The sequence below is a fragment of the Pseudophryne corroboree genome, assembly GCF_028390025.1.
Source record: "Pseudophryne corroboree isolate aPseCor3 chromosome 12 unlocalized genomic scaffold, aPseCor3.hap2 SUPER_12_unloc_1, whole genome shotgun sequence".
In the NCBI taxonomy this organism is placed as follows: domain Eukaryota; kingdom Metazoa; phylum Chordata; class Amphibia; order Anura; family Myobatrachidae; genus Pseudophryne; species Pseudophryne corroboree.
Genome location: NW_026967485.1, coordinates 1,132,142 through 1,147,049, shown reverse-complemented (window position 1 = coordinate 1,147,049; position 14,908 = coordinate 1,132,142). Strand labels below are relative to the sequence as shown.

The 14,908-nt window shown below is 48.9% G+C and overlaps 6 non-coding genes across 6 annotated transcripts; 2 read left to right on the top strand and 4 right to left on the bottom strand.

The window, feature by feature from the left end:
- Window positions 1-4,207: 4,207 nt before the first annotated feature.
- LOC134982419 (U5 spliceosomal RNA) lies at window positions 4,208-4,323 on the bottom strand. Its single transcript, XR_010191117.1, has one exon. It is a non-coding gene; the product is annotated as a U5 spliceosomal RNA (small nuclear RNA).
- Window positions 4,324-4,593: 270 nt separating this feature from the next.
- On the bottom strand, window positions 4,594-4,709 carry LOC134982388 (U5 spliceosomal RNA). The gene has a single exon (XR_010191088.1). It is a non-coding gene; the product is annotated as a U5 spliceosomal RNA (small nuclear RNA).
- Window positions 4,710-4,853: 144 nt separating this feature from the next.
- Window positions 4,854-5,017, top strand: LOC134982622 (U1 spliceosomal RNA). The gene has a single exon (XR_010191301.1). It is a non-coding gene; the product is annotated as a U1 spliceosomal RNA (small nuclear RNA).
- A 4,813-nt stretch (window positions 5,018-9,830) lies between these two features.
- LOC134982473 (U5 spliceosomal RNA) lies at window positions 9,831-9,943 on the bottom strand. The gene has a single exon (XR_010191166.1). It is a non-coding gene; the product is annotated as a U5 spliceosomal RNA (small nuclear RNA).
- A 274-nt stretch (window positions 9,944-10,217) lies between these two features.
- LOC134982445 (U5 spliceosomal RNA) lies at window positions 10,218-10,334 on the bottom strand. Its single transcript, XR_010191140.1, has one exon. It is a non-coding gene; the product is annotated as a U5 spliceosomal RNA (small nuclear RNA).
- A 1,031-nt stretch (window positions 10,335-11,365) lies between these two features.
- On the top strand, window positions 11,366-11,478 carry LOC134982471 (U5 spliceosomal RNA). The gene has a single exon (XR_010191164.1). It is a non-coding gene; the product is annotated as a U5 spliceosomal RNA (small nuclear RNA).
- Window positions 11,479-14,908: the final 3,430 nt, after the last annotated feature.

The following is a 14,908-nucleotide window of genomic DNA, read 5'->3' as shown; positions in this document are numbered from 1 at the left end:
GGGAAGTCGTAAGCCCACTTATACTACTTCCAGTAAGCAATTGACTGTTCAACAGTCCTTTGCGAGGAAGATGAAATATCACAGCAGTCATCCTACTGCAAAGCGGATAACTGAGTCCTTGACAACTATGTTGGTGTTAGACGTGCGTCCGGTATCCGCCGTTAGTTCACAGGGAACTAGACAATTTATTGAGGCAGTGTGCCCCCGTTACCAAATACCATCTAGGTTCCACTTCTCTAGGCAGGCGATACCGAGAATGTACACGGACGTCAGAAAAAGACTCACCAGTGTCCTAAAAAATGCAGTTGTACCCAATGTCCACTTAACCACGGACATGTGGACAAGTGGAGCAGGGCAGGGTCAGGACTATATGACTGTGACAGCCCACTGGGTAGATGTATGGACTCCCGCCGCAAGAACAGCAGCGGCGGCACCAGTAGCAGCATCTCGCAAACGCCAACTCTTTCCTAGGCAGGCTACGCTTTGTATCACCGCTTTCCAGAATACGCACACAGCTGAAAACCTCTTACGGCAACTGAGGAAGATCATCGCGGAATGGCTTACCCCAATTGGACTCTCCTGTGGATTTGTGGCATCGGACAACGCCAGCAATATTGTGTGTGCATTAAATATGGGCAAATTCCAGCACGTCCCATGTTTTGCACATACCTTGAATTTGGTGGTGCAGAATTTTTTAAAAAACGACAGGGGCGTGCAAGAGATGCTGTCGGTGGCCAGAAAAATTGCGGGACACTTTCGGCGTACAGGCACCACGTACAGAAGACTGGAGCACCACCAAAAACTACTGAACCTGCCCTGCCATCATCTGAAGCAAGAAGTGGTAACGAGGTGGAATTCAACCCTCTATATGCTTCAGAGGTTGGAGGAGCAGCAAAAGGCCATTCAAGCCTATACAATTGAGCACGATATAGTAGGTGGAATGCACCTGTCTCAAGTGCAGTGGAGAATGATTTCAACGTTGTGCAAGGTTCTGATGCCCTTTGAACTTGCCACACGTGAAGTCAGTTCAGACACTGCCAGCCTGAGTCAGGTCATTCCCCTCATCAGGCTTTTGCAGAAGAAGCTGGAGGCATTGAAGAAGGAGCTAAAAGGGAGCGATTCCGCTAGGCATGTGGGACTTGTGGATGCAGCCCTTAATTCGCTTAACAAGGATTCACGGGTGGTCAATCTGTTGAAATCAGAGCACTACATTTTGGCCACCGTGCTCGATCCTAGATTTAAAGCCTACCTTGGATCTCTCTTTCCGGCAGACACAGGTCTGCTGGGGTTGAAAGACCTGCTGGTGACAAAATTGTCAAGTCAAGCGGAACGCGACCTGTCAACATCTCCTCCTTCACATTCTCCCGCAACTGGGGGTGCGAGGAAAAGGCTCAGAATTCCGAGCCCACCCGCTGGCGGTGATGCAGGGCAGTCTGGAGCGACTGCTGATGCTGACATCTGGTCCGGACTGAAGGACCTGACAACGATTACGGACATGTCGTCTACTGTCACTGCATATGATTCTCTCAACATTGATAGAATGGTGGAGGATTATATGAGTGACCGCATCCAAGTAGGCACGTCACACAGTCCGTACTTATACTGGCAGGAAAAAGAGGCAAATTGGAGGCCCTTGCACAAACTGGCTTTATTCTACCTAAGTTGCCCTCCCACAAGTGTGTACTCCGAAAGAGTGTTTAGTGCCGCCGCTCACCTTGTCAGCAATCGGCGTACGAGGTTACATCCAGAAAATGTGGAGAAGATGATGTTCATTAAAATGAATTATAATCAATTCCTCCGCGGAGACATTGACCAGCAGCAATTGCCTCCACAAAGTACACAGGGAGCTGAGATGGTGGATTCCAGTGGGGACGAATTGATAATCTGTGAGGAGGGGGATGTACACGGTGATATATCGGAGGGTGAAGATGAGGTGGACATCTTGCCTCTGTAGAGCCAGTTTGTGCAAGGAGAGATTAATTGCTTCTTTTTTGGGGGGGGTCCAAACCAACCCGTCATATCAGTCACAGTCGTGTGGCAGACCCTGTCACTGAAATGATGGGTTGGTTAAAGTGTGCATGTCCTGTTTTGTTTATACAACATAAGGGTGGGTGGGAGGGCCCAAGGACAATTCCATCTTGCACCTCTTTTTTCTTTTCTTTTTCTTTGCATCATGTGCTGATTGGGGAGGGTTTTTTGGAAGGGACATCCTGCGTGACACTGCAGTGCCACTCCTAGATGGGCCCGGTGTTTGTGTCGGCCACTAGGGTCGCTAATCTTACTCACACAGTCAGCTACCTCATTGCGCCTCTTTTTTTCTTTGCGTCATGTGCTGTTTGGGGAGGGTTTTTTGGAAGGGACATCCTGCGTGACACTGCAGTGCCACTCCTAGATGGGCCCGGTGTTTGTGTCGGCCACTAGGGTCGCTAATCTTACTCACACAGCTACCTCATTGCGCCTCTTTTTTTCTTTGCGTCATGTGCTGTTTGGGGAGGGTTTTTTGGAAGGGACATCCTGCGTGACACTGCAGTGCCACTCCTAGATGGGCCCGGTGTTTGTGTCGGCCACTAGGGTCGCTAATCTTACTCACACAGCTACCTCATTGCGCCTCTTTTTTTCTTTGCGTCATGTGCTGTTTGGGGAGGGTTTTTTGGAAGGGACATCCTGCGTGACACTGCAGTGCCACTCCTAGATGGGCCCGGTGTTTGTGTCGGCCACTAGGGTCGCTAATCTTACTCACACAGCTACCTCATTGCGCCTCTTTTTTTCTTTGCGTCATGTGCTGTTTGGGGAGGGTTTTTTGGAAGGGACATCCTGCGTGACACTGCAGTGCCACTCCTAGATGGGCCCGGTGTTTGTGTCGGCCACTAGGGTCGCTAATCTTACTCACACAGCTACCTCATTGCGCCTCTTTTTTTCTTTGCGTCATGTGCTGTTTGGGGAGGGTTTTTTGGAAGGGACATCCTGCGTGACACTGCAGTGCCACTCCTAGATGGGCCCGGTGTTTGTGTCGGCCACTAGGGTCGCTAATCTTACTCACACAGCTACCTCATTGCGCCTCTTTTTTTCTTTGCGTCATGTGCTGTTTGGGGAGGGTTTTTTGGAAGGGACATCCTGCGTGACACTGCAGTGCCACTCCTAGATGGGCCCGGTGTTTGTGTCGGCCACTAGGGTCGCTTATCTTACTCACACAGCGACCTCGGTGCAAATTTTAGGACTAAAAATAATATTGTGAGGTGTGAGGTATTCAGAATAGACTGAAAATGAGTGTAAATTATGGTTTTTGAGGTTAATAATACTTTGGGATCAAAATGACCCCCAAATTCTATGATTTAAGCTGTTTTTTAGTGTTTTTTGAAAAAAACACCCGAATCCAAAACACACCCGAATCCGACAAAAAAAATTCGGTGAGGTTTTGCCAAAACGCGTTCGAACCCAAAACACGGCCGCGGAACCGAACCCAAAACCAAAACACAAAACCCGAAAAATTTCAGGCGCTCATCTCTAGTCCTAACTTCACATCCCGCATAGAGCGGAGCAGTGCCGGCGCCTCCCAAGCCTCCTGTGACGGAGGCAGGCTGTTGGAAGGCTGAGACAAGTGCCGGTGCTAGTCAAGAGCCGCGTCACTTGAATGAGAGAGAGCGGGAGCCGCATCACAACAAGGAGAGAGCCGCATGCGGCTCGAGAGCCGCGGGTTGGCCACCTCTGTGTTAGAACATGCAGCTGCTAGGCTGACTCATAGAAAATGTATCCATTTGTAACAAATGACACATACAGCATTAAATTAATATCTATAGCAGCCCATGTGACATCTCTACTCTTATCATAATTGTCTGGTTATTGCCAATCTGGACAGCAGGAGTGATATATATTCACTAGTCCCAATATCCCATCATATAAATATACCCACACTGATATACTTTCTTATCAAGAGTTATTAGTAGCTATCTGTATGCACTTTAGACATTGTAATTGCTAAGTGACATCATATCTAGTGTATTCCTTTCTTATAGCTCAGCTTCTATTCCCTATTAGTGGAGACTAACAGCTAACATCATAATCATATATTTTTGTTTTATAACATTTCACATGAGTCAAATACACGCGGACACGCCGTGCCCTACACGCGTGTTTCACTGCATCTATGGCAACTTATATTAAAGCTAACAAGAAAGCACACTCGTTCTGTCTTTAAACTGATAAAAGAAACCCCAATAATATGGGGCATGCAAAAATTGAGATAAAACTCAGTTTTGCTCCTCTCCACGGAAATCTTTAATAAAAGGCGAAAGATTTGTTCATTCTGAAGAGAAACCAGAGCATGACCAAGATTCCACCTGTCGCCTGAGTGCCATGCCAGCAGTCCTCATTCAGATCAAAGTGAGCGCCCAATTTGAAAGAAAGCAGATTTCTCACCTGGCTTCTCCTTGCTATAAGCATGGTTTGTACTGTATTCCATGTGCTCCCAGATCTTTCAAGCAAGTAGCATGGTCAAGAAAGTTCTGTTTGAAAAGAAACAAACATTTACTGTAATTTCTATGCAAATGAGCTTTCATTAAAGCACACTCATTCTATCTTTAAACCGATAAAAGAAACCCCAAAAAGATGGGGCATGCAAAAATTGAGGTAAAACTCAGTTTTGCTCCTCTCCAAGGAAATCTTTAGTAAAAGGCGAAAGATTTGTTCGTTCTGAAGAGAAACCAGAGCATGACCAAGATTTTCATCTGAAAATATGTGTTCTCCCTGCAGTTGTTGTCCCCAGATGAGAGTTCCCTTGTGCTGCCTCAGTTGAATCTCCTTTACTTGACAGAGATGTGCCTGAGCAGCGGCCCTCCCCAGCCCTATCCCAAATCATACTTATTTTGCATAGGAGATACCATGGTCATGAAGATTGTTTTCCCAGGCTGAGGTTCATTCATTGCATTCTGGGTATGCTGACCCCTGTGATTTCCCCAAATGTGGGAAACTCGACTGCATTATTTGTGGTAGTGGGGGACTGTGTTTGTGCTTTCCTCTGGTCAGCTCTGGTAAAAGTCAGATTTCTTTGTCTCAGATCTTCCTCTAGCCTTGTTCTTCTTTCGAGAGTTCCCTTGTGCTGCCTCAGTTGGATCTCCTTCACTTGACAGGGGGTGCCCGAGCAGCAATCCTCCACAGCTCTAGCCCAACTCCTACTTACCTGCCAGGTGAGATACTATGATCTTCACTGTTAGGGCAATCAGGATGTGGAATTCCCTGCCAGGGAAGGTGGTAATGGCGGACTCTGTAATTGGATTTAAAAAAGGAATAATTACATTTCTGAATGAAAAAGCTATCCAAGGTTATAATACTTAAAATATCAACATGGTTAATCCGGGGGTAACATGAGTTATAGTAGCTAACTAGTCATAAAACATTATTCAGCAAGTATGTAGAATCATCACAACTTAAAACAGGTTGAACACGATGGGCAATTTGCCTCTATTCAACCTCAAAAACTATGTTACTATATGTTACTATATTACTATGTTACTGTAGTATACAGAAAACCAAAATGCAATGAACAGTGATAGTGAGCACTGATGAGGATACTAGAACTGACACTGAGCAGCAAGATGCAGCACTGGACTATTAGTAATGTACTGTAGTATGCTGAGCACCACAATGCAGCACAAGACAATGAGCAGTGATACTGAGCACTGATGAGGATACTACTGAGAACTGACACTGAGCAGGAGAGACACACTACTAGTATTACTGAGCAGCAATAAGTAACCACTGATACTGAGCACTGATATTGAGATTTCCACTGAGAGAACATAGCCACGTCCATTCCGCTCTCTCTTCAATGCACGAGTAAAAATGGCGGCAACGCGCAGCTCTTTATATGGAATCCGAATCTCGCGAGAATCCGACAGCGGGATGATGACATTTTCCCTTGTTCAGGTTTTCCGAGTCAGGCGGGAACAACCGAGCCTGCCTCGGACCAGTGTAAACCACGTGGAGTTCGTGGGGAATTCGGTTCTCGGAGAACCGAACCCGCTCCTCTCTACCTTATACCCATCAATTTTTTTATTTTCAATCTAAGCCCCTGCAGTTTTCTGTAAGCATCTGCTTCGCTATGATGATCAACAAGTCACAAGGGCAAACACTCAGGGCTTGAGGCGTAGATCTTAGGACCAGCTGCTACAAGCATGGCAGAGGTGTCACTATTACTGGTGACACCCAGAGAGGTGGCGAGGGAGATTGTAATGCAGTGCGCGCAGATAAGCAGCGCAATGGTAAAAAGGAGGCATGGTTTCATAGGTAGGGGCGTGGCCTGGTGGCCTGAATCTACATTATGTTGCTCCGGGTGTCCCGGGGGTTGGGGGCTGCACCCGGGGACTAGTGTGTGAGCGGTGCTGGCTCCTGCACAGTGAAAAGGTATGGCCACCCAGCATGACGCCTCCCTTCTTGACCATGCTGTAATTGCAGTCGCACTGCAGTTCAGCGTGATCATAAAAAATGGTGTAGCCTCCTGCTGGTGCAGACTGTATGTGCGCGCAGGAAGCCGCCACCATTTTTGTGATCACAGCGGCTGAATGTGATGTCATACAGCCGCTGTGACCACGCCCCCTGTGTCTCCTCCGTTGCAGACCCCATTTTGAAGCCTTGCACCCGCACCGCTCCATCCCTGACTTGGAAATGGAGTGTTGCTGACCCACCTATCCCCCCCCCCCCCGCCCCGATTGACAGGCAGAGGCGATCGCATTCTCTGCGGGGTGCCGCAGAAAATGCAGGCACATGCGTATGCTCTTAGCAATTTTTGCAGTTGGATCGCTTATTGTGATTGCAATCCAACCTGAATCAGGCCCTATTACCTATCACAATGCGCTGCGGGCAGTACAAAATTGGGTTAATATAGGAGAAAACCCCCCAGACCTGTGCTCCTTAACTGTACCTGGTGGCTAGTGGAGCGGCTGCCCAGTAATCAGTGTCCACGCCAGTGCGCACACGGTCCACCCCCTACGGCCACGCTCCCCTTCATCAGCGGCCTCGTGATCCGGAAGGGTGGTGTGTGTGTGACTGACCTTAGGATGAAACCGGAGCCTCCGCTGCAGTGACCCAGCAACCGGGGCACGGGAGTATACAGCGCCGCTGGGAGTGATGAAGCTGCAGTAAAGATGTCTATTAGACCTAGCCTGCTGCAGCCCTTGTAGATTCTCATAAAACAAGTTCTTCTTTTCTTGTCAAAATTTATAGCTAAGAATAGGCTGCCTGAGGCAGGCCCCTGTTAAGTGGCCTGCTACTGAAGGCACCAACTACAAACTGAGCTCCCTGTTCATGGAAGCGGGGTTATAGAGGAGAATGCACTGAGCATCTTGGGAACAGTCAAAAGCTTTGAGCCGGTTGGTGCCTCAGATCAAGATCCTACTCTACACCCCAATGTGAATCCTTGTGGAGTCCAGTGTACCCCACAGAAGAAATTAATGTGTCACACCCATTGGCAGCAACCTTAGAATAGCTGCTGACGGGCACAATTGAGAATGGAAGGGGGGGGGGGGGGGACATTTGAATCCAGCACATAAATGCAATTCAAATATGTAATTTGTACCTTCCTATTTTAAAATATAATGGATGAACCTCACCCTGTGAGAACAATCTTCATGATCAAGAAATCTCATATGCAAAATAAGTATGAGTTGGGATAGGGCTGGGGAGGGTGTCTGCTCTGGCAGCCCCTCCCCCGTCAAGTTAAGGAGATTCAACTGAGGAAGCACAAGGGAACTCTCGTCTGGGGACAACAACTGCAGGGAGACCACATCTTTTCAGATGAACATGGGAGGGCGGAAGGCTGCCTAATACTGAAGCACCATCAAATATCAAACCATATGCAACATCTAGTACAAGCATTCCTGGGGGAAGGTCTGCAGCAGACGGATTTGCATACAGTGATGTTATCCAAGCAGTGGGCCAAAGTCATCTGCATATGAAAAGAGAAAAGGGGCGTGCAGGGCATGGCGGCCTTTTGCAGTGCTTGGATGACCCCTAGTTCTCATTAAACACCCCCACCCTCCTTTGGTGTGGGGCTCATGTTGGCCATGCCCCATCCCCTGAAGCATTCAAGCTGATTTCTTGCAGCAGCTGGGCACTGTAACAGCTCCAGAGCTGTTCTGTAAGGCAAGTAAAAGGGTGTGGGCCCTACAGCACCACCTGTAGTTCGCATTGTGCGTTGGAAGGCACAAAGTAAGCAGACGGGAGGAGAAGTCAGGATAGTGCGCAAGGGCATCCTTTTCTCTTAGTCCGTAGAGGATGCTGGGGTCACATTAAGAACCATGGGGTATAGACGGGATCCGCAAGAGACATGGGCACTTTAAGACTATCAAAGGGTGTGAACTGGCTCCTTCCTCTATGCCCCTCCTCCAGACTCCAGTTATAGGAACTGTGCCCAGGGAGACGGACATTTCGAGGAAAGGATTTATTGTTAAACTAAGGTGAGCATCTTACCAGCTCACACCTTAAGCATGCCGCAGAACGTGGCATTCAACAGAACACAAGCCAACGGCATGAACAATTGCAGCAAAAAGCTGACCAGAACCATAACACAACATGTGTATAACCACAAGTAATAACTGCAGACACAGTATGGACTGGGACGGGTGCCCAGCATCCTCTACAGACTAAGAGAAAAGGATTTACCGGTAGGTATTAAAATCCTATTTTCTCATACGACCTAGAGGATGCTGGGGTCACATTAAGAACCATGGGGTTATACCAAAGCTCTTGAACGGGTGGAAGAGTGCGTACGACTCTGCAGCACCGAATGACCCAACTTGAGGTTATCATCGGCCAAGGTATCAAACTTGTAAAACTTAGCAAAAGTGTTTACTAAATAGCTGCTCGGCAAAGTTGCAATGCCGAGACTCCCCGACCAGCTGCCCAGGATGAACCCACCTTTCTAGTAGAATGGGTCTTCACCTAATTCAGTAACGGCAATCCTGCCGTGGAATGAGCATGCTGAATCTTACCACAGATCCAGCGCATAATGGTCTGCATGGAAGCAGGACACCCAATCCTGTTGGGAGCATACAGGACAAACAGAGCCTCTGTTTTCCTAATCTGAACCGTTCTGGTGACATAAATTTTCAAAGTTCTGACCACAGCCAGAGACTTTGACTCAACAAAGGTGTCAGTGGCCAAAGGCACCATGTGGAAAGATGAACCACCTTCGGCAGAAATTGTTGACGTGTCCTCAATTCTGCTCTATCTTCATGAAAGATCAAATAAAGGCTCTTGTGATACTGCATGGTTTGTACTGTTTTCCATGTGCTCCCAGATCTTTCAAGCAAGTAGCATGGTCAAGAAAGTTCTGTTTGAAAAGAAACAAACATTTACTGTCATTGTTATGCAAATAAACTTACATTAAAGCTAACAAGAAAGCACACTCGTTCTGTCTTTAAACTGATAAAAGAAACCCCAATAATATGGGCATACCTCCCAACTTTGTCGGCTCGCATAGAGGGACACACGCGCGGCGAAGTCGCGCGCGCTCCCAAAAAGGGCGTGGCCTAAGTAAAAGGGGTGTGGCTTCGCAGGAGGACCCGCGATCGCGAGTCACGCCCCCGTTTTCGGCACTGAGGGGGCATGCCCAGCGCTCTGTGAGCCGCTGGCATGCCACCTCTCCCTCTGACTTCAGTGAATAGACGCTGTGCGCATGCGCACAGCGTCTATTCACCGCTGCTCTGCTAAGCAGGGCAGCGACAGACAGAGCCTCCCAACTGTCCTCCCCACCGCGGGACACTGCGGCCCGCAGGTGGGACAGCGGGACAGTCCCCAAAAAACGGGACTGTCCCGCGAAAATCGGGACAGTTGGGAGGTATGATATGGGGCATGCAAAAATTGAGATAAAACTCAGTTTTGCTCCTCTCCACGGAAATCTTTAATAAAAGGCGAAATATTTGTTAGTTCTGAAGAGAAACCAGAGCATGACCAAGATTCCACCTGTCGCCTGAGTGCCATGCCAGCAGTTCTCATTCAGCTGAAAGTGAGCACCCAATTTGAATGAAAGAAAGCAGATTTCTCACCAGGCTTCCCCTTGCTATAAACATGGTTTGTACTCTTTTCCTTGTGCTCCCAGATCTTTCAAGCAATTAGTGTGGTCAAGAAAGTTCTGTTTGAAAAGAAACAAACATTTACTGTAATTTCTATGCAAATGAGCTTACATTAAAGCACACTCGTTCTGTCTTTAAACTGATAAAAGAAACCCCAATAATATGGAGCATGCAAAAATTGAGATAAAACTCAGTTTTGCTCCTCTCCACGGATAATCTTTAATAAAAGGCGAAAGATTTGTTCGTTCTGAAGAGAAACCAGAGCATGACCAAGATTCCACCTGTCGCCTGAGTGCTGTGCCAGCAGTCCTCATTCAGATCAAAGTGAGCGCCCAATTTGAAAGAAAGCAGATTTCTCACCTGGCTTCTCCTTGCTATAAGCATGGTTTGTACTGTATTCCATGTGCTCCCAGATCTTTAAAGCAAGTAGCATGGTCAAGAAAGTTCTGTTTGAAAAGAAACAAACATTTACTGTCATTGTTATGCAAATAAACTTACATTAAAGCTAACAGGAGGGGAGGGGGGGGGGGGTGCAGCGGGAGCCTAATAGCTGTGGGGGCGCTTGTCACAAAAAGAGGCAGCAGCAGGTACTGATGCGGGAGCCGGTCGCGGGATTGGGGGGGTAGCGCGGATAACAATTTGCACTGGATTGTAGGGAGAGGCGGCGCCCGATGCGGCAGCAGTGCGGACCAGGCCAGCGGGTGACTCTCCTTCATGTGCCCTGTGCCCAAATGCAGGGGTGATGGGGGGGGGGACGCGGCGCGGGAGACCATCGCGTGGGGGAGCGGCGGGTAGTCAGTGATGCGGAGCGGACCAGGCCAGCGGGTGACTCTCCTTCATGTGCCCTGTGCCCAAATGCAGGGGTGATGGGGGGGGGACGCGGGAGACCATCGCGTGGGGGAGCGGCGGGTAGTCAGTGATAGGCTGATACTGTGGGACCCGGGACCCCGGACTCAGGAGCACAGGCGGCAGCAGGCTGCACATAGCCCACATAACATAGTGGAATGTGTTATGATCGCAGAGGTGGGGGGGCGGCGGCACGGCAGGGTTGCAGAAGTAGGCACACAGTCAGTCAACTCACTTTTGAAGGCAGAGTCAGACAGACGTGGAGGGCGCACACGAGCAGCTCCTCTGTTTCTGCTGAGGAACATGATAAAAAAGTGTTCTCTTTCACTTTCGTTCACTAACCAGTGGTCGCCGCCCATAGGCAGCTGCCTAAAGCTGCCTAGTGGTAGCGCCGGCCCTGGCTGAATGAGAACTGCTGGCATGGCACTCAGGCGACAGGTGGAATCTTGGTCATGCTCTGGTTTCTCTTCAGAACTAACAAATATTTCGCCTTTTATTAAAGATTTCCGTGGAGAGGAGCAAAACTGAGTTTTATCTCAATTTTTGCATGCCCCATATCATACCTCCCAACTGTCCCGATTTTTGCGGGACAGTCCCGTTTTTTGGGGACTGTCCCGCTGTCCCACCTGCGGGCCGCAGTGTCCCGCAGTGGGGAGGACAATTGGGAGGCTCTGTCTGTCGCTGCCCTGCTTAGCAGAGCAGCGGTGAATAGACGCTGTGCGCATGCGCACAGCGTCTATTCACTGAAGTCAGAGGGAGAGGTGGCATGCCAGCGGCTCACAGAGCGCTGGGCATGCCCCCTCAGTGCTGAAAACGGGGGCGTGACTCGTGATCGCGGGTCCTCCCGCGAAGCCACACCCCTTTTACTTAGGCCACGCCCTTTTTGGGAGCGCGCACGACTTCGCCACGCGTGTGTCCCTCTATGCGAGCCGACAAAGTTGGGAGGTATGCCCATATTATTGGGGTTTCTTTTATCAGTTTAAAGACAGAACGAGTGTGCTTTCTTGTTAGCTTTAATGTAAGTTTATTTGCATAACAATGACAGTAAATGTTTGTTTCTTTTCAAACAGAACTTTCTTGACCATGCTACTTGCTTGAAAGATCTGGGAGCACATGGAAAACAGTACAAACCATGCAGTATCACAAGAGCCTTTATTTGATCTTTCATGAAGATAGAGCAGAATTGAGGACACGTCAACAATTTCTGCCGAAGGTGGTTCATCTTTCCACATGGTGCCTTTGGCCACTGACACCTTCGTTGAGTCAAAGTCTCTGGCTGTGGTCAGAACTTTGAAAATTTATGTCACCAGAACGGTTCAGATTAGGAAAACAGAGGCTCTGTTTGTCCTGTATGCTCCCAACAGGATTGGGTGTCCTGCTTCCATGCAGACCATTATGCGCTGGATCTGTGGTAAGATTCAGCATGCTCATTCCACGGCAGGATTGCCGTTACTGAATTAGGTGAAGACCCATTCTACTAGAAAGGTGGGTTCATCCTGGGCAGCTGGTCGGGGAGTCTCGGCATTGCAACTTTGCCGATCAGCTATTTAGTAAACACTTTTGCTAAGTTTTACAAGTTTGATACCTTGGCCGATGATAACCTCAAGTTGGGTCATTCGGTGCTGCAGAGTCGTACGCACTCTTCCACCCGTTCAAGAGCTTTGGTATAACCCCATGGTTCTTAATGTGACCCCAGCATCCTCTAGGTCGTATGAGAAAATAGGATTTTAATACCTACCGGTAAATCCTTTTCTCTTAGTCTGTAGAGGATGCTGGGCACCCGTCCCAGTCCATACTGTGTCTGCAGTTATTACTTGTGGTTATACACATGTTGTGTTATGGTTCTGGTCAGCTTTTTGCTGCAATTGTTCATGCCGTTGGCTTGTGTTCTGTTGAATGCCACGTTCTGCGGCATGCTTAAGGTGTGAGCTGGTAAGATGCTCACCTTAGTTTAACAATAAATCCTTTCCTCGAAATGTCCGTCTCCCTGGGCACAGTTCCTATAACTGGAGTCTGGAGGAGGGGCATAGAGGGAGGAGCCAGTTCACACCCTTTGATAGTCTTAAAGTGCCCATGTCTCTTGCGGATCCCGTCTATACCCCATGGTTCTTAATGTGACCCCAGCATCCTCTACGGACTAAGAGAAAAGGATGCCCTTGCGCACTATCCTGACTTCTCCTCCCGTCTGCTTACTTTGTGCCTTCCAACGCACAATGCGAACTACAGGTGGTGCTGTAGGGCCCACACCCTTTTACTTGCCTTACAGAACAGCTCTGGAGCTGTTACAGTGCCCAGCTGCTGCAAGAAATCAGCTTGAATGCTTCAGGGGATGGGGCATGGCCAACATGAGCCCCACACCAAAGGAGGGTGGGGGTGTTTAATGAGAACTAGGGGTCATCCAAGCACTGCAAAAGGCCGCCATGCCCTGCACGCCCCTTTTCTCTTTTCATATGCAGATGAGGGTTCCAGCCAACTTTGGCCCACTGCTTGGATAACATCACTGTATGCAAATCCGTCTGCTGCAGACCTTCCCCCAGGAATGCTTGTACTAGATGTTGCATATGGTTTGATATTTGATGGTGCTTCAGTATTAGGCAGCCTTCCGCCCTCCCATGTTCATCTGAAAAGATGTGGTCTCCCTGCAGTTGTTGTCCCCAGACGAGAGTTCCCTTGTGCTTCCTCAGTTGAATCTCCTTAACTTGACAGGGGAGGGGCTGCCAGAGCAGACACCCTCCCCAGCCCTATCCCAACTCATACTTATTTTGCATATGAGATTTCTTGATCATGAAGATTGTTCTCACAGGGTGAGGTTCATCCATTATATTTTAAAATAGGAAGGTACAAATTACATATTTGAATTGCATTTATGTGCTGGATTCAAATGTCCCCCCCCCCCCCCTTCCATTCTCAATTGTGCCCGTCAGCAGCTATTCTAAGGTTGCTGCCAATGGGTGTGACACATTTATTTCTTCTGTGGGGTACACTGGACTCCACAAGGATTCACATTGGGGTGTAGAGTAGGATCTTGATCTGAGGCACCAACCGGCTCAAAGCTTTTGACTGTTCCCAAGATGCTCAGTGCATTCTCCTCTATAACCCCGCTTCCATGAACAGGGAGCTCAGTTTGTAGTTGGTGCCTTCAGTAGCAGGCCACTTAACAGGGGCCTTCCTCAGGCAGCCTATTCTTAGCAATAAATTTTGACAAGAAAAGAAGAACTTGTTTTATGAGAATCTACAAGGGCTGCAGCAGGCTAGGTCTAATAGACATCTTTACTGCAGCTTCATCACTCCCAGCGGCGCTGTATACTCCCGTGCCCCGGTTGCTGGGTCACTGCAGCGGAGGCTCCGGTTTCATCCTAAGGTCAGTCACACACATACCACCCTTCCGGATCACGAGGCCGCTGATGAAGGGGAGCGTGGCCGTAGGGGGTGGACCGTGTGCGCACTGGCGTGGACACTGATTACTGGGCAGCCGCTCCACTAGCCACCAGGTACAGTTAAGGAGCACAGGTCTGGGGGTTTTTCTCCTATATTAACCCAATTTTGTACTGCCCGCAGCGCATTGTGATAGGTAATAGGGCCTGATTCAGGTTGGATTGCAATCACAATAAGCGATCCAACTGCAAAAATTGCTAAGAGCATACGCATGTGCCTGCATTTTCTGTCAATCGGGGCGGGGGGGGGGGGATAGGTGGGTCAGCAACACTCCATTTCCAAGTCAGGGATGGAGCGGTGCGGGGGCAAGGCTTCAAAATGGGGTCTGCAACGGAGGAGACACAGGGGGCGTGGTCACAGCGGCTGTATGACATCACATTCAGCCGCTGTGATCACAAAAATGGTGGCGGCTTCCTGCGCGCACATACAGTCTGCACCAGCAGGAGGCTACACCATTTTTTATGATCACGCTGAACTGCAGTGCTAATGCAATTACGGCATGGTCAAGAAGGGAGGCGTCATGCTGGGTGGCCATGCCTTTTCACTGTGCAGGAGCCAGC